At 38.8% G+C, this 21,949-nt stretch overlaps 2 long non-coding RNA genes across 2 annotated transcripts; both read right to left on the minus strand.

Moving 5' to 3' along the window:
- Positions 1 to 567: 567 nt before the first annotated feature.
- Positions 568 to 15,849, minus strand: LOC120621573 (uncharacterized). Its single transcript, XR_005658192.1, has 2 exons — positions 15,770 to 15,849; positions 568 to 950 (listed from the first exon to the last, which is right to left on the minus strand). It is a non-coding gene; the product is annotated as an uncharacterized LOC120621573 (long non-coding RNA).
- A 1,027-nt stretch (positions 15,850 to 16,876) lies between these two features.
- On the minus strand, positions 16,877 to 21,680 carry LOC120621572 (uncharacterized). Its single transcript, XR_005658191.1, has 3 exons — positions 21,509 to 21,680; positions 20,437 to 20,504; positions 16,877 to 17,102 (listed from the first exon to the last, which is right to left on the minus strand). It is a non-coding gene; the product is annotated as an uncharacterized LOC120621572 (long non-coding RNA).
- Between the last annotated feature and the right edge of the window lie 269 nt (positions 21,681 to 21,949).

The raw sequence follows: 21,949 nt of genomic DNA on the forward strand, positions 1-21,949 counted from the left end.
AAATACTTACCCTAAATCCAATATGACCTCATCTTAACTTGAGTTTATCTGAAATGACCCTATTTCTGTATAAGGTCATTTCACAGGTTCCAGGTAGACATAAATTGGGGGACACTATTCTATCCAGGAAGGGAAGAGATCAGTGTGAGCAGAGAGACACAGCTGCTACCTAGGGTATGACTTGAAAGTTTTTAAGATGAAAAGCCTCCTTCTTGTCCATAAAAAAAAAAAAAAAAAAGCTAAAGTGCCCATATTCCACCATGAGAGTTTCCTTTTATTCTCAATGCCTTTCTAGTGCCAAGTAAAATAAAAGTAAAACCTGTAATATTGCAAACACTGTCTGGAGGAACGGCATTCATAAATCATTATCATCTCACACTCAAAGTTCTGTTGGAGTGGAGCCTGGGATCCATGACTTGAAGGGAGCAGGTGGCACAGGAGACCTCAGTATAGAGGACACCACAGCCTTAGTGCCCACTTTGGGAAAACTGCCATGTCCCAGGGACCCCGGAGCTCCATAGACCAGCCACCAGAGACCAGGCTCCATGAAGGAACAAGGAGTGGAGGTCATAGTCAAACTAGTTCACATTTATTGAGCATCTATATGCTGGGAACCATGCTTGGTGCTTCCACACACGTGACCTCATTCAGTCCTTACGACAACCTCAGCATGAAGAACTCTTTGTCTCCTAATTCACAGAAAAGAAAACAAAGACTCTGGGGAGTTAGGTAGCTTGAAAAAGGTTGGGGAATAAGCATTATCGACCAAGTTCAAACCCAGGGACTGACATCTTCTGCCATTTCACAGAGTAGAGAAGAGGCAATGGAAGTCTCACTTCTGCTGGACAGGTCCAGCTTGACACTCTCCCACTATACGTTAGAGTTTACTCTTCTTCTGCTTTTAAATTGGCAGCCGTTTTATACTGTGTTTCCAATGTGTCTCTGTGTACCTTGGAGAGAGAGAGAAAGAGAATATATGGGTCAATATAAGCAGACTCTTAAAAGCTTATACTTTATCATTGTAATAATCATAATATATTTTACTTTACAGCCACTCATAACTGAAGCCTCTGGGCACCCTAACAAAAATAGCTAAAAGAAAAAAGGAAATTATATTAAACAAAGGAAATACGACTATAAAACCCCAATAGCCAGAGAGCTAAATGAACAACATAAAACCTCCAAACAACAAAACTACAATGAAACCAAGCGGGGAAAGAAACCTTTCACAAGCTTTACCCTAAAGGATTACACACTGTGAGATCACATCTGTTTAAAGCACCATAATTTATCGATGTGACATCAAACCAGAAACCAGCCATTGTAAACCTTTCCCGCAGAAACTCTCAGAAAACTAACCAGGTGGTCGATAGGGGGTTCTGTAGCACGTAGCCAGGGCAACGATGGCTTTAAAATTTTATGTTCAAATACATCTATGTGAAGTTCCAAATCTTGGTACTGAGATGCAAAAATTAGTTCATTCCATATGGGTAAGTAGAATTTACAAACAGGACTTTTCTTAACAATTTTTTTTTCACAGATAGTTCATCCATTAGTACTCACAAATGGCTTCTCAAACTGCTGCATTCAATGGACTGTTTTCAACAATGGAAGTTCTTTAGAATTAGCCACTGAGTCTCAAATACTATGAAAGTCTTTGGGGAGGATAAGGGCTCTTTCATTTATTAAGTGACTGAGTTACTGAGCCTGTCCTCCCATTCCGATGTTGCAGCCATTTCAAAACAGAAACTCCTGTCAACCCATGAAACCACCACCAACATTTGTTTAGGAACTACTGTGATCACCATATTCATGTTTATGGGGCAATATCTCCCTAAGCGATTACTTCCCACATCCCTCCTACAGACTTTCCCATTGAGCATGAGAAGTAAACCTGCTGGGGAAAAGTCTTTAAAAGATTTGTAGGATTAGAATAGCCCAAAGGTTTACAAAACTATTTGGTTGGCAAAATAAAATAAAATATGAAAATGCCTAAGACACTTCGTACCTCTCTGCACAATGTTTTTCAATATATGTGTTCATCCCAGAGTACTTTCTAGGTTGACATAAATCTGGCCCCCCAAAGCAGGACACTCATATCAGAAATATGGACCTAGAGACAAATATAACTGCAAGAGTAAAGCAGGTAAGAGAGAAGTATAGAGAGAAGAGAAAGAAGGTGGCACTGTCAGGGGAACCTAATGATACAGAAGGATCCATGCATGTTGGGGAATCGGCCCAGCCTGGATTCTCACACACTCTAGCACTTAGTACAGGTGACCTTGGATAAGTCACTTAACTTCTCTGGGCCCCCCTTTTCTCATCTATAAAATGAAGAGAAACTGCTAAATAAACTCTGCTCTTTTTATTTTATGGAAGCCCTTAATATTTTTCAAAAGGATAACCCAGGTCTCCTAGGGACCTCAATCTGGCTAGCTTTCAGACACACTATTCAGTTTAATGAGCAAGCTGTGGAATGGTACACACAGGGTGAAACCATTCACGTTTGGAAAAATAAACCACCAGAATAACACTAGGTGATTTCTATAGGCCCATAGACATATGTGAGAGCAGAAAAGTAGAAGCTAATGACTCCAGGCCAGGCGTGAAGGTGATCGCTTCTTGGAGCAGGCCTGGATTGGGACAGGATAAGTGAATGGGGACCTTAGTACTTAAATACTTCAGAACAGAATGTGTGTATATACGGCTTATATGTGAGAAAGAAAAAAAAAAAAAAAACACTTGTATTTTATGTGACCAAGAAAAACTACCTTGTAGCTTTAGGGAATATAATAATTCTAAAAGAGTCTCTGCCGTTCAATAAATAAGAGTCGATGTTAAGATAAGGCCAAACCCTGGAGGACCTAAGTTCTAATTTGGGTTGATGTTAAGTATGATTTCCCTTATTGAGCTGAAATTTTCATAAATTGGTTGAAAACACACTTGGAAATAGACTCTGTAAGGCACTGATATGTAAAGAGGAGTTGCAGCTGGGACTGGGGAAGTTCTGTAATGAGCTGAAAACCTGGATGGGTTCTTGTGCCTCAATATGTCAACCACGGGGGCACTAGCCTTTGCCTTTCACCATGTATCTGCCAGGTATGGGACATACACACACATCAGCACCCAAAATCAGTTTCTGGGGACTCTAATATGGTTGATACATCACGTTAATCAGGACACAGAGCTTTTGTTCCCTATTGTTTGGGACTGCACAAGTAGACCGATGTTGACATGAGAGAATTCAGTCTTGTTCTTTGGCATTGTTCAATTTAAACATAAAGAGCCTTTCTGGGCCTTCCTGCAAAGACGTTTTCTTCTTGCACACGCCAGAGGTAAAAGTGGCCCTAGCACGCAAACAGAAGAGAAAACAAAATGATCTCTCACAACCTGAGAATGTCTGGTGACTGAAGTGTACCTCTTAACTTCAGATGTAGTTTAGGAATCAAAGCAAAATTTTATTTCCAAGTGGGTTACTCATATCATCAACTGACTCTTATTTAGATCGGCCAAACAAAGTGGAAAGATGACTGGGGAGATCACAGGAATTTGCACCTAAATGACTGCTATGTTTTCTTCCATGAACAACTTTAAGAAAAACATTCGACCACACCAACAAAACAGGAAATAATACAGGATCAATGCCCCATGTTTAGTGAAGGGAAGAAGAAAGGCTATCGATCCCTAAAATGCAAGAGTAACCGGAGGAAGAAAAAATTTCCCTTCTTTGTTCAGTCCATTTTGTACAAGTCAGATTCCTGGTAAAGCCTTCTACTGAGAGGAAGTGCTAACTGGTGGGCAGAGGACTTGGTGGCCTACGTAGCTGTCGGTTCCTTGCTCTAGGAGTAAAGCTCCTCACACAAAGCTTATTTTAAAAGAAAAAAAAGTAGGAATTTGAATCAAATTAAATATCAACTCACTGGGGGAAAAATTTATGTTACAATGTTTTTGACTGTATAATTTTTAAAAATGGAGTCAGTTTCTATTCACTCTAGTAAGCATCCCTCAAAAAAGTTTGAGTCAATTTATGTGTGAATGTGTATGTGTGTTTTTAATCAACATTTGGGTTTAGCAAATTGGTGGAGGGCTTGCATGGTTTTTTTGTTGTTGTTGTTGTTGGGTGGTGGTGGTGGTGGTGGTGGTGGTGGTGGTGGTGGAGGTGGTGTATGGATCGGTTCCAGATCTGTTTTTAAGCACCAACCTACTGAAGGATTATTATTTTTAGAATTCATATTCCTTCTTAATCCCCAAATCCATTCAGGGGAAATGTCCAGATTGTCAACTCAACACATGAGAAAATCTCAATGAAGCAGCAAGCAAAAAAAGACAAAACAGGAGACAAATAACCATGGGATATATTGTTCAGCTTTTGTTGAGCTTGAAATGTGCCAAGTTGGATATAGGGGAGAGAGGTTTGTGATATTCCACTGGAACATATTGTCACTGTTATAACCAGCCCACGTTCACCGGAGCTGCCAATTATTCCCCAGCCACCATTTTTTTCCTTTAGATTGATCTGCTGCTTGAGGCTGTTTCACACCCATGACTCTGAAGCTTCCCTAGTGGCATGTTGGCTAATTAAGAGCAAAATCCATCTCTTGATGAAATAATGCTGCCACTGAAAAGGAATTCTACATTTTTTTAAATTCTTAATCAGGCTGGAAGAAGCAGTATTCTAACACTGTATGAAGCATAGGAAAAAGGTCTATAGCTAGCAATTAGCAATGATGAAAAGGACAGCGATTTAAAGCATGTTGCAGTGACATTTTTATCAAATTAAATGAGTTTGCTAGGCCCACCAGCTGCATATGCTTATTGTCATTTACTGTTTGGACAGCAACACATCAGCCACTGAGTATCAGGAGGTGCTGAATTTAATAAGTCATTTTGACACTGGTGTGAAACGAGCAGATCAGCATTCTGAGGAATGTGTTCACACTCTGAACAGACAGGCAGACATTCTAAGCATGCAAGGTGACACCAATCAACAGGAAGAAATGATGAAAGCCAGGCTAGGAAGCAGGCAGGAGTGGTGGCAGCAGTGGCAGCTATAGAGATACACCACTGTGACAAAAGAAAAAGATACATACACATGCACGCACACACACACACATATATACACATGCACACACACACACACATATACACACATGCACGCACACACACATGCACGCACACATGCACCCCCTAAACCTGTTATTCCTCAGTTTAGCTGGACAGAAGCAAACACTTTTCAGAAACACTGCAATGTGTACCCATCCTAGACACTGTAAATTTTCATGTATAATTTAAAAACCTACATAATTACACTATAACAACCACTAGAATTAGCCAATAAATGTTCAAAAAACTTTTTTGGCCCCCTCATGTTTGAAACACAGCATCCTATTCAAAAGAAACAAACAAAAACTTCCTTCGCATTCTGAGAAAACAAGTTTTGGTTTACCCTTTCTGCCTAACACATTTGCTCTAAACTGATTGCCTTCCTAGGGTAGGAAGAGGTAGTGTTTCTTGGTTTTGATTTATGGTGAGATGAGGGTAGATGTTGCTTTCAAAACTCTTGTTTGAAATATGAGACGTGGAATGACATTCTGATAATCCCAGGAGCTATTTATGTCGAGGGAGAGATCTGATACCAATGTCTTAACCATGTACCTGGCATCAGAGTTAAAACACACCAGAAAGTCAATTGCCAATTACCTCTTAAAACATGCAGGTGTAATTTACAGCCTAAAAAGGTGACTAGTAATTAGTTCATGGCTTCAGAAGTTTCTAATGCCATCTAGTGGAAATGGTAAATTTGATCACTTGTGCATGAAAGGAAAGCCTTGAATCCCAGCTAATACGTCATTATGCTGCCTCATATTCAGAAAACTCAACCCCAGAGTCCTATCTCAACAGTATCTCAAAAAATTTCTTTGCTGTGGTGCTTTTGTAAAACTAGAATGTGCCTTAGAAAATGAGGCTTGCCCAGAATACCCTTGGATGCCTGGCCATGGCAAATGAAGTCATCATTATCATCACCCCACACCACTGCCATGCTAATAAGATCATTTTCCTCATTGCTGTCCTCTCTCTTAACTTATAAACTCTTGAGATGGACTATTGGATAGATTTTTTTATTATTATTTTGTAAGCCTGGTAGTTTCAGTAAAATGTAAAATATCTTTTCAAGTACAGTCATGAGCCACTTAACAACAGGGATACATTCTGAGAAATGCATTGTTAGGTGATTTTGTCATTGTGTGAACATTGTAGAGTGTATTTACACAAACCTAAATGGTATAGCCTGCTACACACCTAGGCTCTATGGTATAGCTTATTACTCCTAGACTACAAACTTGCACAGCATGTTCCTGTATAAAACAACACAAGATTAAATCAAGCACAAGAGAAAATAATGCAATCAAGAGACGTGATAAACACCAGCTGTATGAAGCTACTGCCTACATAACACAGCATACTGTTTTACAGCAAACTTTTATAAGTAGAAAGAATCACTAAAATAATGGTAAAAAGTATAATATAGTAAATATATAAACCAACAACATAGTCATTTATTATCATTAAGTATTATGTACTGTCCATAATTGTATGTGCTATACTTTTATAGGGCTGACTGGCAGCTCAGTAGGTTTGTTTACGCCAGCATCACCACAAACACTCGGGTGTTGCATTACATTATGATAATGTTAAGATGTCTATGATGTCACTAGGTGGCAGGAATTTTTCAACTCCATTGTAATCTTATGAGACCACTGTCCTATATGCAGTCCTGTTGTTGACAAAATACCTTTATGCAGCACATGACTGTAAATGTGCCACTGATTTTATTCTAAAAAAATAGTACAAGAGGAACTAAATATATTTTGCTAATTTAATCCTAGATGCTGTTCAATTTTCAGTGACCTCTTCATAGATTTTCCTCCAGTGGCATTCTATAGTGAAATTCTCAGCAAGAAAAATAGCACTGGGGATTTTGTGCTTCCTTTCAAGATGGTTACCAGGCAGCTGTAGCCATGGGGCTATGATGCAGGAATTAAAAGGCGCCTCACATAATTATAAAAACAAAACAGGCAATCTTTAAGATGCATTAGGTAAATAGTCTACAGCTTACATATGTCACTTTTCCTCTGTATCACCTCTAAAAGACGATACTCTCCAGGAGCCTGGTTATGATCAGAGAAATCACTGAAACTCTGAATTCTAGGGTAAATTAATGTGAAACTCAAAGCTACTCATTTCACTTTTCCCTGCGTCAAATAAGGAAGTTGGAGTTAAAGTCAACCCAAAAGCCCTTTCTTCTTGAAAACCATGGTAGAAAGAAGAAAGGAAGGAAGGAAGGAAGGAAGGAAGGAAGGAAGGAAGGAAGGAGGAGGAGGGAGGGAGGAGGAGGGAGAGAGAGAGAGAGAGAGAGAGAGAGAGAAAGTTGTTGTTGTTGGTGCTGTTGTTGTTGTTAAGAAAGAAAGAAAGAAAAAAGGAAAGAAAGAAAAGGAAAGAAAGAAAGAGAAAGAAAGAAAAAAGGAAAAGAAAAGAAAGAAAAAGGAAAGAAAAGAAAGAAAGAAAGGAAAAAAGAAAGAAAGAAAGAAAGAAAAAGAAAGAAAAAAGGAAAGAAAAGAAAGAAAAACCATGATTTAGAATCTCAATTCCAAAATCCAGGTCTTCTGATTCACTGTAATAATTTTACTTAAAAGTGTTAATTTCATCATAGCTATTTTGCTTAAAATAATTATTTTAATTAAAATTATTTTATTAGTATGAGTCTTGCAGTAAATTTCAGTGTTTGGACCACCATCAATTTTCAAAGCAATTTATTTGTAAGATGAGAAGGCTACAGTTTAAATGAGGGCTACTTTTACAGAATTAAAAATAGAAACTATATCTTTTCTATATATACCCATCTTGGCATTTTTATGCTGAATAAAATATATTTTATTTGGCGTATTTATAAAATAAAGTTTTTGTTCAGTAGGAAAGAAATATAGCCATCTCACATGTAAAAATTTTTTAAAAAGAAAAAGAAAAAGAAAGAAAAGGGAAAAAAGAGAAGAAATAAATCATTTATAGTTCTAACATCCAAAGACAGCAGACTGTCCATTTAATACTGTGGCATACCTCTCTCGTTCTTTTTCTCATACATAATATTTATATAACTTGTATCATATAGTATATATATATATATATATATTTTCTCATACATATTTATTTATATAACTTGTATCATATAGTATATATATATATAGTATATGATACAAGTTATATAGTATATATATAGTATATATATATACTATATGATGCAAGTTATATAAATATATTTATATAGTATATATATATACTATATATATAGTATATATATATATATATAAAACTCACATGTTGATTTTTATAATAGCACCTATTTTCTGACTATAAAAATAATTTATTAATGTAGAAAAATGTTTAAATATATACAAATACATAAAGTTGAAATCACTCAGAATCTCACTACCCAAAGATATCCTCATTTACTATTTTATTCTTTAAAGTTCTTTTTCTGTGCATAATTTAACACGGTTAAACTTATATTACATATTCTGATTTTAAGTACAATTAACCCAAGAAGAGTCATTCACAAGTCCTAGTTGAAAGATGTTACAAAGAGGGTTTTAATCACAGATTATATCTGCCACTGGCAGTTTATTCATTTTTCATAATTACAAAAAAAAAACCCTATATACTCAGGTCATTCAAAATGAGTTCTAAGCAGCATAAAATTATTATTCAAGTTTCTTGTCAATGTAATGCTGTTATATTGCTAAATAAAAAATCAATTTCAGTGGAGGAAGAAAAAAATACTTTCTGGGTTTAGTAATTCTGCAAATACAATGTCACTGTCATTTAAATATTGTAATCCTGTCTTGGACTAGAAAAGTGTTTTTTGTCATATTTTAAGTAACAAGAGATTCTACCTGAACCATGAGGTAAAGAATGTTACTCAACAAAACACATATCTTGATGCTAAAAAAAAAAAATAGCAAAAATCAGCAATAACAACCAATGAAAACTTTACAGACCCTAGGTTCTCCCCTGGATTATAAATTCATTTGAGAATATCTAAGACAGTTGGATTCCTGATTGTAGAATCTAAACAGAATAAAAAGGTATTTGTAAATCTCTGTATCATGGCTTCCTCATTCCCAAGTCCTTTATTCTTCAATTGGCTGGAGTAAAACTTTAACTTTTCAAGTTGTTTACAACTCGGCATATTACCAAATTTCTAATGTTGTCTTCACAGATTGAGACAAGTCTTGGGCTTCTACATTCAAAGCTGCGAACTACCATTAGTTCTTTAGTTCTGTAGGGAGAACTCTGAGACTAGCCTGATCTTTATTTCTAGGTAGATTGTTTTTCAACCTGGATGCTTAAGGATCTTTTCTTTAGCCTCGTAATTCAAAAGATCCAAGTGGAGTCTAGGAGTAGGCTTCTTTCCTGAATCTTATCAGGACCCCTGCAAGTCCTTTCAATCTTCATTCAAGTTCTTTGCCTCAAGAAACTTTTTCTTCCTTTAAATCTTTAATTATCAACTTTCCCCAGTTTGGAGGGTGTCCTCTCCCTCAAGAACAATTATCATTTCTGCTGGTGCTTTTTCTCTGGTCCCTACACCTATCCTTTCTCTATTCATTTTAATCTTTGTCCCTTTTTCTCCATATTCACTGAAAAGTCTTATTTTCCACAATGTGTTGAACCCTGCATAACTCCATTACAGATTTTAACGTCCAGTTTATGTCTAACTTCTTACAACTCTTCATTATTTTATTTTATTTTTTCATTCTGTTATGTTTTCACTTCCACCTTATTGCCTTTTTTGGTAGCACTAAATATATTTAGTAAATATATTTAACTCAAAAAGATGTTTTTATTTTACAAAATTTTTTTTTATAAAAAATGTTTTTATGTATATACAAATGATAGCAAATAACTGTGATTCTTTATCCACATATAACAAATGAAAATAGTTTATCATATTTATTTTTATACAAATAAAATATTACAGATGAAGGTCAAACCTCTACAGTCCCCTAGGTATAATCATTATTTTGAACTTGTGTCTATATTTTAATATTTTTACTACTTATAGATATATCCATAAGTAATCTATAGTAGACTGTGTTTATTGAATTTCTATATGCTGTATCATATTAAAAATGGTACCATTTTACAACTTTTTTTTTCCTCTGAATATTATGTTCTATAAAGAGTCCACATTTAGGAGATGTTTCAGCTGACAGCCTCACCTGAGATATCATCCGATAGCGAGAACCTATGACCAGTCTTCACATGATCTCACCCCTATCACTGAGCCAATCCAGCTGATACCAAATAGAGCAGAGACAAGCTGTCCACACTGAGCCCAAACTGCAGATTTTTGAGCAAAGTAAATGGTGCCATAGTTCTAAGCCACTAAGTTTAGGGATAATTTGTTATACATCCATAGTAACTTGAATAGCTTCTTCCCATTCCCTCTTCTGGTTCCTCTGCTTTCTTAGCTGTTCTCCTAGGAGTACTGTCTCAATAAATCATTTGTGTGAATCCAAGAGACCACGACGGAGTTATGGGATGATCCACATGGAAGGAGAAATGTATGACTTCCCTTAAAAGCTCTGCTCTCTTTAAAACTCAATGAGATATGCTACTTCTGTAGTACCAGTCATTGGGTAAAAGAAGCAAATGAACTAAAACTAAAAGGTGAGGAGGAGGAAATTTGCTCTCCGAATTCTCTTCTGTGTAACCACTTTAATGGCAGAGCTGGAGAATCAAGAAGCATCCAGATTTAGTGCCATTGCAAAGAGAACTATTTTGTAGAGAGTTCTATCTTATAAGGCAGTACTTGGAACTCTCACCTTAATGCTCCTTAAAGCAGTGGTCCCCAACCTTTTCAGCACCAGGGACGAGTGCTCCTATTAGAATCTAATGCTTGATGATCTGAGGTGGAGCTGAGGCTGTGATGTAGCACTGGGGAGCAGCTGCAAATACTGATGAAGCTTGTCTGGCTTGCCTGCTGCTCACCTGCTGCTGTGTGGCCTGGTTCCTAATAGGCCACCGACAGGTAGTGGTCTGAAGCAGGGAATTAGGGACCCTTGCCTTAAAGAAGCCTCAGAAAACAAGCTCCCTCTCAGGTGGAAAAAAGAGGAACAAATACCATGGCCCTCTTAAAATGGGCTCTCTAGGAAATTGCCAAGGTCCCTGTGAACAGATGCTCAGCCAAACAACTGCATCGCGAAAGCTAGGAGGAGAGTGAACAACTGTCCTGAGCCTCAAGTTCCACACATTAGAGGGAGAGCCTCTGCCAGCAAGTTACATCCCAAAACATGGAACCTTCTATAGACAGTCTATGGGGCAATAGAATTCCATCAGCTGAAGACAGTGCTGCTCCTGATATGGGTCTTAAATTTCTCAGAAACAGCCTCAGAAGTTTGGCCTCATAGACACACTACCTGCTGCTTCCACTTTAAAGTAACTGAACCAGCCCACCTAACTACATTTCTCTTTTACCCCTGGTGTTTGCCTCCAGCCCAGGAACTTCAACACAGTCACAAAGAACTGGTGTGCTTTATAGCAGGGATTTCCACATATTAGGTCTTTTGACTGGATGCCTCCTCCTCAAGTCTATTCTGCAGCCATTCTAGCTATATGGTTCATCTTCCCAAGTGATTGCAAGCTTGTGTAGTCCCAATTTCAGAGCTCCTTCCAATGCCATCACTGTCAAAGACAGACTGCAGGTATATTGATGGAAAACTAAAACCTGTAGCAAGAGCTGCATAGTCACAGGCTTATCTTTGCTACCAGGTCCCTTGGGGATATTTCAAAATAAGAAGCATGCTTTGGAGCACTCTGAAATGAGACCTAAAGAATATTCTAGTATGAAATAATTTAAGTTATTCTTTATCTTGTATCATTATCTTCCTTACACAATTACCCCCACCCCCACCACAGTGGGCAGTTTGTCTTTCCCCAGCCTTAAGTTACTCAAACCACCTGAAAAATGAAGCTAACCCAGGAGACATTGATCTATTTCCCTGCTGAATTTGATCTGGCCACCATCTCAGAGAGAGAGCCTTACACTGATAGTCTGTTAAGAGGCTGAGCAAATCCTGGTGTTCTTCCAATGACGATGTAACATCACCCATGGAAAACAAAATCTCGGATCGTTACCAGGATTGCCAAATCATGTGGATCAAGAAAGCCCATCTTATCCCTGCCTTAAGTAGCCAAGAAAGAGAAGAAAATGTACTACCTGCAGTTGTGAGGTGCTCTGAGGAAGATTCCAGAAGGCTTCATGGAAAGTCACTCCCACAACAGCAAATACCTCATCTGGCCTAGCGCCATAAGCCTTTAAGTTCTAGCAAACCTAAAGATGTCTTTGGAGGTTTAACATTTGGTTTTACTTTTGTTTTGTTTTGTTTTAATCTTTCTTTTTGCCTTTGCCTAAATATACATATTTCAAAGGGCCTAGATTTAATTTAGTCTGCAATAAACTGAATTATTATAGAACTTGAAGTTTGTGGTAGAGTTCAGACTTTGGGGTCAAGCAGTCTAGGTTTCAAACTCCAGCTGGTTCCATACTTTAATTACTAGTTTCGTGACCTTGCTGAAGTTATGTAAACTCTCCAAGCTTCCATTTTCTCATCTCAAAAAGAAAGGTATAATAATAATACCTTTCTATAGAGTAATTATGAGGATTTCATGAAATATTGCACATAAAATACTCAGCATAGCACCTGACACTCAGTATGGATTCAAATAATTTTAGCTATGTGGAGAGAAATTCTACCAAACTTTATTTTATCCATTCACTTTTTGTCTGGAATATTCAGGACCAAGAACAGTCTGTAAAAAACTGGGGCAGTCTCGTGATATGTGATGGAACCCCATTTCAAAGGCATGAAAGTAAGTATTAGCCACAAAAAAGAAAAAGAATAACCTGGATGATCATTTGTACACATTCAGCCTAAAAGAGAGCAGGCTTCAAGCCAATATCCATTTACATGAAATTGAAAATCCACCCCACAATATGTGCTATGTTCTTCAGACCCTGAAGCTTTTTTATGCAAAAGGCCTCAGTTTAGTGACACTATGCTAAGTGAAATGGACAGGGTGAATCATCTTAATTGTGAGTTGTTTGGAACTCTTTCTACAAAGTTGCCCAAAGATACAGAGATCTTTTTTCTTTTTATTGTGGAAAATTTCAAACATGTGCAAAAGTAGGTAAAAAAGTATAACAAACCCCCATGTTCTCTTCACCTAGATTTTACAAATATCAGTTCGGAGAATTTTATGTGATCTAGACCTCTACCTCCTTCCTCCATTGTATTATCTCAAGCCTATCCCAAACATTATTTCATTTCATCTACAAACATTTCAGTATCTGTCTTTAAAAAGACTCTTAAAAAAAACACACACAGTTAAAAAGACTCTTAAAAAAAAACACACAGTTAAAAAGACTCTTAAAAAAACCCACACAGTTATAACACCAATATCACACCTAAAAGCTTACTAATAATTCTTTAATATCAAATATCCAGCCAGTGTTCAAATTTCTAATCGTCTCATAAGTATCATATTTCTTTAACAGTATATTTGTTTCAATAAGGATCCAGATAATGTCTCGATATTTCAATTGATTGATTTCTCTTTTAAGTCTTTTTCTAATCTGTAGATTTCCCCTCAATCTCTTCCCTTGAAATGTATTTGTTAAAAGAATCAAATTGTTCCAATCGTTCCATGAGTTTCCCAAAGTCTGGATTTTTCCAAAAGGCTCCTTAAAGTATACTTAACTTTTTCAAACAATTATCCTTTATGTGAGAGTAGGGGCAGAGAAGCTGAAGAAGATATTAATGTGCTGGCGAGAAGAACCTTCATAAAGTTTACTGATGTAATCCACAAGATCATTGGCATGTCAGTTGCAGGAATCCCAAGACTTGTTGCACTCTCAGGTCTTCCTCTGTTTCTGCTAACGAAAGCATCACCACTCTGTGTACCTCACTATCACTCACAGTTTTTCCTAAGAACCTGCTCCCTTCTCTGTGCCCTGACAAGCCAACGAAAACTTGGGGATGAAGATATAAGTTTACTGATAAAAGAGAAACAGAGGTGGGAGAATAAAAGTGTAAAGAAATATCCCATAGATGCAGGCAAAAGCAGGTGAATTGGGGATTGTGGGTGAATCAGATAGGCAGGCAACAGGTTATAGCAAAGGTTTAGAGAAAAGGTGTGGCCTCTGCCATGATCACTCGGTCTCATGCCCTTTGTCTGAGATGAGGCCACTTGGGCTGGGAAGATAAGTCCACTTCCCTTTGCTCTGCTGTGAACACAGCTTCTGCTCCCCCAAACCAACAAACTTTAAACAACTCAGCAATTGTAGATTTATTCTGACCTGTGTCACTAGGACAGCTCATATATGGCTACGCAGTGATGGCAATTGGTACTGAGCAAACTGTTGGTCTAATAGCTACTTTGTTCCTCGTCCCCCACACAAGGGCCCTGCAGTGAGGACTGGTCCCCTTTCATATACAATAGTAAGCTTCTAGAGCACTCCTGTGGACTATGACGAATCACATGAAAATAATAATAGCTTGTGGAGAGAGGAATAATGTAAAGTAGCTGAATATGCTGATAAAATAAAATTTGGCCTCATTTTGGAGACTTGAGATCTACTGTGTCTTCTTTAGATTCTCTCGGGCTGTCACAATCAGTCTTGAAATTTAATAGATTTTTTTCTCATATAAAAAGATGTTCTAAATTAATATTAAACCCTGAAATATTCTGAGCCCTTAGTGAGAAAAAACTGAGAATTTCTACTTCTGGCAATGGTAATGATGCTTGTTGAAGACTCATCTCCTCACTGAGAACAAGTAGAACACCTAGACAAAAAAATGTTTTAATCTGGGCACAGAGAAGGCTCCAAAGAGCTTCCAAGCCAGTGAGGGCTAGAGAGGCTAAGCAACACTTGGAGAGCTAATGGCTAAGAAGTTTCCAAAATTGACCAAAGAAAACACACCACAAATTCAAAAAGTGCTATAAATCCCAAACAGAATTATTACCCAAGAAGGGATAGTGGGGAATCCCACATGTTGACAAGTTAGTAACTTGAAAATCAAAGACAAAAAGAAAATCCTAAGTGCAGGGGGCAGGAGACGGGGGAAGATCCATTGTCTGTAACAGAATGTGAAGACTGACAGCTGAATTTCCAACAGACATAACAGAAGCCATCAAAGAGAGTGGAACCTATCAGCTGAGTTGGCCATAACACACACCACTAAGAAGCCACAGGCGCAGTCTGTCCCCGGAACACACGGACAGAAAGCTAGACCCCTGGGACTCACAGCTTCAGAGTTCTGGAGATCCTGCCATGGCCTCTGCCCTCTGCGTGCTGCGCAGGATAAATATATACTAAACCATAGGAGGGCTCTCTTCAGAGGCTCCATACAAAAGGCACAAATTAAAAATGGCCAAATATTGTTTCACCAAAGTCCCAGTTCTGCCGCCAGTTGGTTCAAGCAGTAGCCAGAATTGCACTACATGCCAGTTTCCTATAGCAACCACTAAAAGGAGTACCAGACTTACTTGCTCGACTTAGAGTAATACCCTAATACAGATATCCCCTCTGTAGTGGGCAGGGCAGCAATCTCCCCTGAAGTACATAGCTGCCTAATAGCCGACCAAAACAGTGGTCTATTAGCAGGGAACTGGGAATGACTGTGGAAAAGGCAGACAGTGGTGTTTTCCATACCTGAAAAAAATATATAAACAGATGGAGGGTGATTTGAGGGGTGTTATTTTTCATCAATAAAGCTGTTCATGATAATGCAGTTCACTTATCAACTCTGGAAGACAAAGAAAAAGAAAAATTGAGGAGGAGGAGGTTGAGGTTCACCCAGAACTGTAAAACTCCTAAGGCCCCACTTGGACTATGTATATTCCTACTTCGGTGCTTTGCCAGTGCAGTAGAACTGCCTGACTCCTTCATACACACACACACACACACACACAGACACACGCATGAGCACCGACACTCACACACACACCCCTATATGACTCACCCTCTTATCTTCTAACCCAGACCATCACTTTAAATCTTTCAGAGCTCAGAAGCTTCTCTGACTAGTCCAGCCTACAATAATTTCTCCATTCTCTGTATTCCTTGAGCATTTGTAGTATATACCACACAATCTGTCATTTAACTACAGTATACATTCTCTGGAACTCTGCATTTATATACATGATTATAACAGAATACTAAAATGGGACTCTTTCTGCCTCAGTTTCCCCAGAGGCACCTAGAAAATAGGTGCTAGCTATCCCCATTTCCCAAAGCAAAATGTTAAACAACCTGTGCGAGATTGTAAATAAAGTTCCGATAATCAGTTTTTTAACCCTTATCCTCAATGGTATAAAATATTGAAATTGAGAAAGCTGGGAATTAGAGAGGCTTTTGTTCTCTAATTAGTGTATGTTCTATCTCAGCATCCTCCACAGCATTAAATTCAATAGCAAGTGAAAGCAAAATAGCTATGACTTTCAAAAGGTAGAACTATATATCGCTCTTGTGTAAGTATCTAAATGAATGGTTTATAGTGCTATGGTGACTCCAACGACATTCCCACCGGCAAGGTTAAAAAGAAAGGAGAAAGGCACACATCCTTCTCCTAAGGACACTTCTTGGTAGCTACGCAATACACTCTTTACATCCCATTGGCCAAAACATAGTGAGATAGCTAGTCTCAGTAACAAAGGACATAGAGCAAGATGAGGAAATGCAGTGTTTATTCTGGGAAGCCATGTAACCACTGGCTAAAAACTAAAACCACATCACCATGGGAGAAGGGAATAATGGATATAGCAAAAAAACTAGCTGTTTCCTCCTTTAACCCTAAAAATATCCATGATCATCCTTTTTAGTATACATTTAACACACTTAGACCCTCCGTTTAGAAAGGTAACAACCGAAGCAGTAACTACATTCAGCTCAAATCCAGGATATATGAGTAATGCTCAATGTTCTTCATCAGGTGTAGCTCTTAACGGTCAGTGATTATTGCTAATAGTTTCTTCCCATCACATACCTAAAATAAAAAGGACAGAAGATAACAGTAGTAAAATCTCCCATTTGGAAATGCAGAACAGGAAATGCCCAAGAGTTATTGGTCCACAACTATTGTCACAGCCCACAGGGCAGGAATAGTAAAGACTCTCCCTTAGTAGTGAAATCAGCACCTTGGTTAGACCACCTGACAGCCTTTAAATCTCCTCTCTGAGAATAATTTCCTCATTCATTGGCCCTGACTTTGCCCTTTGGAAGATTCTTCCTTATCCATCATCCTCGTTTCCATAATTGAAATGGGTCTTGTAGAGCGCACAATCCTCTTTCACATCCTCTTTCTGTGAACGCAGGCTCAGGCACCCAGGCATTACTGTAGAGGTTAACGTTCGCAGGCCTTTTCTCCCCATACAGGTCCTTTGGAATCTTAGTAAACTTCTGGTCTATCTGTTTCTATGTGTGAAAAACCACAGTGAAAGATCTCTCAACATATGGCTACACTCCTCTCTCTCAACGTAGTGACAACTGGAACAAAAGGCTTGGCTGCGTTCTGATCTTCATAGCCACCGATTCCCATCTAACAGCAAAGAACTCTTAAAGGAAGTTATTGAAAGAAGATTTGGGGCTACAGTGTTACATCTTAACAAGGCTGCCATTTTAGCCAAGTAGGACTTGGCTCAAAGTAGCAAGCAGCAGCCAACAAAACATTCTGACCTCTTTTTTCTACCATTTCAATTAATATGTGGTCTGCCTTTCAAAGTATAACAGATGACAACTTGACTAAATGTTTTGTCACCACGTAATCGAGGTGACCGTCTTTCTAGCCTGCAACATCTACGTCCTTGAGGCCTTTTAGCTGTCTCAGCTCAGGCTTAGCACTCCATTTCAGGACAAAATTCTGAATTAGTGAGGATTAGATTCAGTTGTATCAGAAAACCCATAATAATAGTGGATTTCAAAAGATAAAAGTTAATTTCTCTCTCATGTTAGAGTTTCAGTAGGCTGCGTACGCTGGTTTCTCACTCAGCGGGGGCCCAGGCTCCTTCTAGCTTTTATTCCACCTCCTCAACATGCTACGTCTACTTCTGGGACCAAGATGGCTCTTGCAGCCCAGCCAACTGCATTCTATCCAGTAGGAAATGGGTATGAGGAGATGGGTGTGCTCTCCCTTTAAAGACATTTCCTGGAATGGTTACTAGATTTATTGTAGTGATTACCTTGCAAGGTGAATAAATGTTGAATCACTATGTTGTACACTTGAAATTAATAAATATTTTACATCAGTGATAATAAAGGAAAAAAAGGAAAAAAAAATCAAATAAAGACATTCCCTGCAAATTGCCCACACTACTACTCAAAATGCCATTGATGAGAAGTTATCCACATGGCCACATCTGGTTGCAAGGGAAACTGGGAAACACTCTTTATTCTGGGAAGCCATGTTTGCACTGTGGAAAGAAGCAGAACAAATATTGGAGAACGACTACTGTTTTTTGCTAAAATAGTGCTTCTCTTCACCTGCAGACTAATGGAAGGGGCTTCAAGTGGACCAGTGAGAACTTATTCAGTGACTCCTGAAGTCTGTGAGGCACCAAAGGCTGGTGCCAGAACCCTGCATAAAGAAGCCTGAAAAGAAAGAATGCTCCCCAAGTCGAAACCGCAGGTCAGAAAGACATAAGGGGCAGCTTTAATTTTAAACAAAATTTAAATTTTTCATTATTTCAATGGAACTGTGCATTTCATTTCAGTGGTTCTCAATCCTGGCTGCCCATTGGGATCACCTGGGGAGCTTTTAAAATTCCTGGACCCAATCCCCAGAGATGCTGATGCTGATTTCATTGTTCTGGGGAGCAGCCTACATATCAATGTTTTTTAAAAGCTGCCCTCACAATTCTGATGAGCAGCCTGGGTTGGAAACCACTGTGGTAATACTGAAGTAAAAACATTTTAACAAACAAAAGATCATGGAATGATCAGAAAAGTGATAGAACTTGCCCTAGATCTCACCCAAGGGATGGAGAACTAGCCCCACAGCCCAGGCAAGAGAGAACAATGACATTTTATGATTGCACCTCATAGGAGTTCTCGCTTTCAATCAGACAGTTATATAAATCCTATCTCCTTCTGGGAGGAGTCTCTACAGGGCAAGGGCATGACTTAGGATTCATTGGGGTCTCCACACTGCCCTGTACTCGCTAGACTCATAAGAGAGAGCTTAGCATATACCTGTTGCCCTGTCATTGACCTCTGACCTCAGTGCTGGGAAAAAGTAAAGTGCCCTTTGTTATGCACGGGGCAAACTATGGTCATTCCAAGATAACCTTGAACTATACCTTGAAGTTATGAAGAACATAAAAAGTGAGTGAGATATAGTCTTTTTAAAAGTGGCTAGAAATTTTTATCAACCTATGACCAATTCGTATGGTCCAGATCGTAACCTATATAATAAAACTGTCCCACATTGGAGTAAGTTCTTGTCTTACAAGGCAGAGAAAAGTCTAGCTTTCCCATCTCTCCTAACTAGATTCTGGCCGAGCAGCCTTGCTTTTCACACACCATCCCCAGGACCACCACCCTCAGACATGGGGAGCCCGACCATGAATAAAAACAGCACACTGACAGGAGGACCGAAAGGAGCCAGGAACTTGCAAAACCATCAGCTAAATCCAAGAGCAGCTTTAGTCTGTCAACACAAAGATGTCATGTCCCAAAGTAGACTACAGCACCAGGATCCCACAAGAGATCGTTGTCAAAATATGCCTCCCCGCCCGCCCCGCCAAGGCCCACATTTATTGTACAACTTCATCAAATAGAGAGGAGCTCATTGCCAGATGCATCGTGCTCCAAGATTTGATGCTTGAGAAATTGCACTTTCCTATGAATGGATCCTGAAGCTTGGTATCAAGAAAGCTCCCTTTTCATAAACTAAAAAAAGAAAAGCAAATACCCTTAAGCCCATTCTAGGATTGAAACTGGCCTTCTTCATCACCAGTTGCTATCTTTTATCTGATTCAAAGATTTTTTTAACCAGAAATAAAATGTACACTACCATGAGCCCAAGCTCAGAGAGGTCTGCTTAAACTGCATTTGGTGAAAAGAAACTTCCAATCCCAATATATTTTTCTAGACTTTTCCCACCAGAGGAAGTCCCCCACATGACAGGTAAGTTCAACCAAAGATGAGGTCCCTTGTTCAGTCAGATACAAAAAAGCTTCATCCCATTGCCCCCAAAGTATGTCATCACCAGGAAGACTGACTATCTTCTAGAAAGATCAATAAAAAAAATATCCCCTGATACTTGCCATGCTGCTTTCAGTGACCATATTTATTTACCCTTTAGAAGAACTCACTGTGCTTACCATTTTGAGTAGTTTCAACAGCACCAGGCCACGAGCCCCAGTCTTTGGTTTTAATCAGGTATTAAGCCCTGGAATGTTAGACAAGTGAAGCATTTGATGATAACGATAATGAGTGGCCTATTAAAGGTAATTTTTTTAAGTTAATGAGCTCTCCCCAAAGAACGGCCACGTACTGTACTAAAAAATGTCCGTAGGACCCACTGCACTTTCTCCCTATTTATTTAACTTTATGTGGATGCCATAAAACTTCTTTATTTGCTTTCAGTTAGCCCATAGGTTTTGACAAGATAAATTTTTATTTAGGTCTTTGCCCAGCTACAATCAGAAACAGGAGACTCACTTTCCAAAGCGGGGCTGATAGATGGGTTAATCAAAGCCCTCCCCACCCTGCTTTTCTTCCAGCAACCACAGGGATCAACAGACAGAGTTTTTCCTTAATTAAAGAAACTCAGCAACAAGGTGATTTATCGATGACGAATTTTGCAGGCCTTTTCATTGTGCAGTCACTGTTGGCCACTGTTTGAAATTTACCAACATAAATAAAGCCTCTCCATGACTAAACAAAGTTAAAGTAGCAATAAATTGAGCCTGCCATGTACTCTGGGCTAGATCTGAAGCCAACATAAATATCAGAATGCCTTGGCCGTGACACGCTTGACACAATGACATCATGCACTCCCAAACAGAACAGCCTGGCCCTAGCCAAAGCCTAAAACCTAATACAATTTCCCCAAATGAATCAAATTGCAATGGTCTAGACTCAGCTGCGCTAAGTGTTCAACTTCTGGCTTCCTTACCCTCCGCTGTCGAGCGATCACATTAAAAATTAATCTACACACTGATCTAAATTTCGCTTTTTCTGCATGATTAAATTTTGGCAGGAGTAAATCTCTGTTATTCTCACTCCCCGGGAATGTTTGGAAAGTTACTAAAAACTCAGGAATTATCAGCTGAAGATCCAACTGTTACAGTGCCATCCCGAGGCCTGCCTGCAGCTAGCTACCCTCAGTGGGAGAGAGGCCCACTGGCCGCAGGCGACACTGTGTTCATAAGGGGGTGAAACTCCACTCACTTGAAAATAGTTCAGTGCTGGCTTCTGTCCCGAGGAACGTGCTTTGCCCAAGTCTAGCAACAGGCTGTAGTGAAATGCTTTCACAATACAAGAAAGTTTCCTAAACGGGGCTCATCGCCCCCCAGACCTATTACTGCCAGGAGATGAAAGAGGGGTGGGGGGAGAAACCTTTTAGACTGCACACACAGGACATCAAATTAAAAATGGAGAAAATCTAATAACTAATTGGTGAAACCATAAAAGCTGCCATAAAAGACATTTTCCTTAAACTACTTTACACAGGGCTGTATAATTTTATGTCACTTTTTATTTATGGTGCTGTAATGAAAGCTGTGCTGGGAGCTGAGGAGCTTAGGAAGAAAGGAATTGAAGTATTTTTAAAGGGGGAGGGAAAGTCCATCTATAGGGCTTCAAACAAGATTTGTTTTGAAATATAGGGAG

This window comes from Pteropus medius, unplaced genomic scaffold, assembly GCF_902729225.1.
Source record: "Pteropus medius unplaced genomic scaffold, Ma_sr-lr_union100, whole genome shotgun sequence".
NCBI classification, from domain to species: Eukaryota; Metazoa; Chordata; class Mammalia; order Chiroptera; family Pteropodidae; genus Pteropus; species Pteropus medius.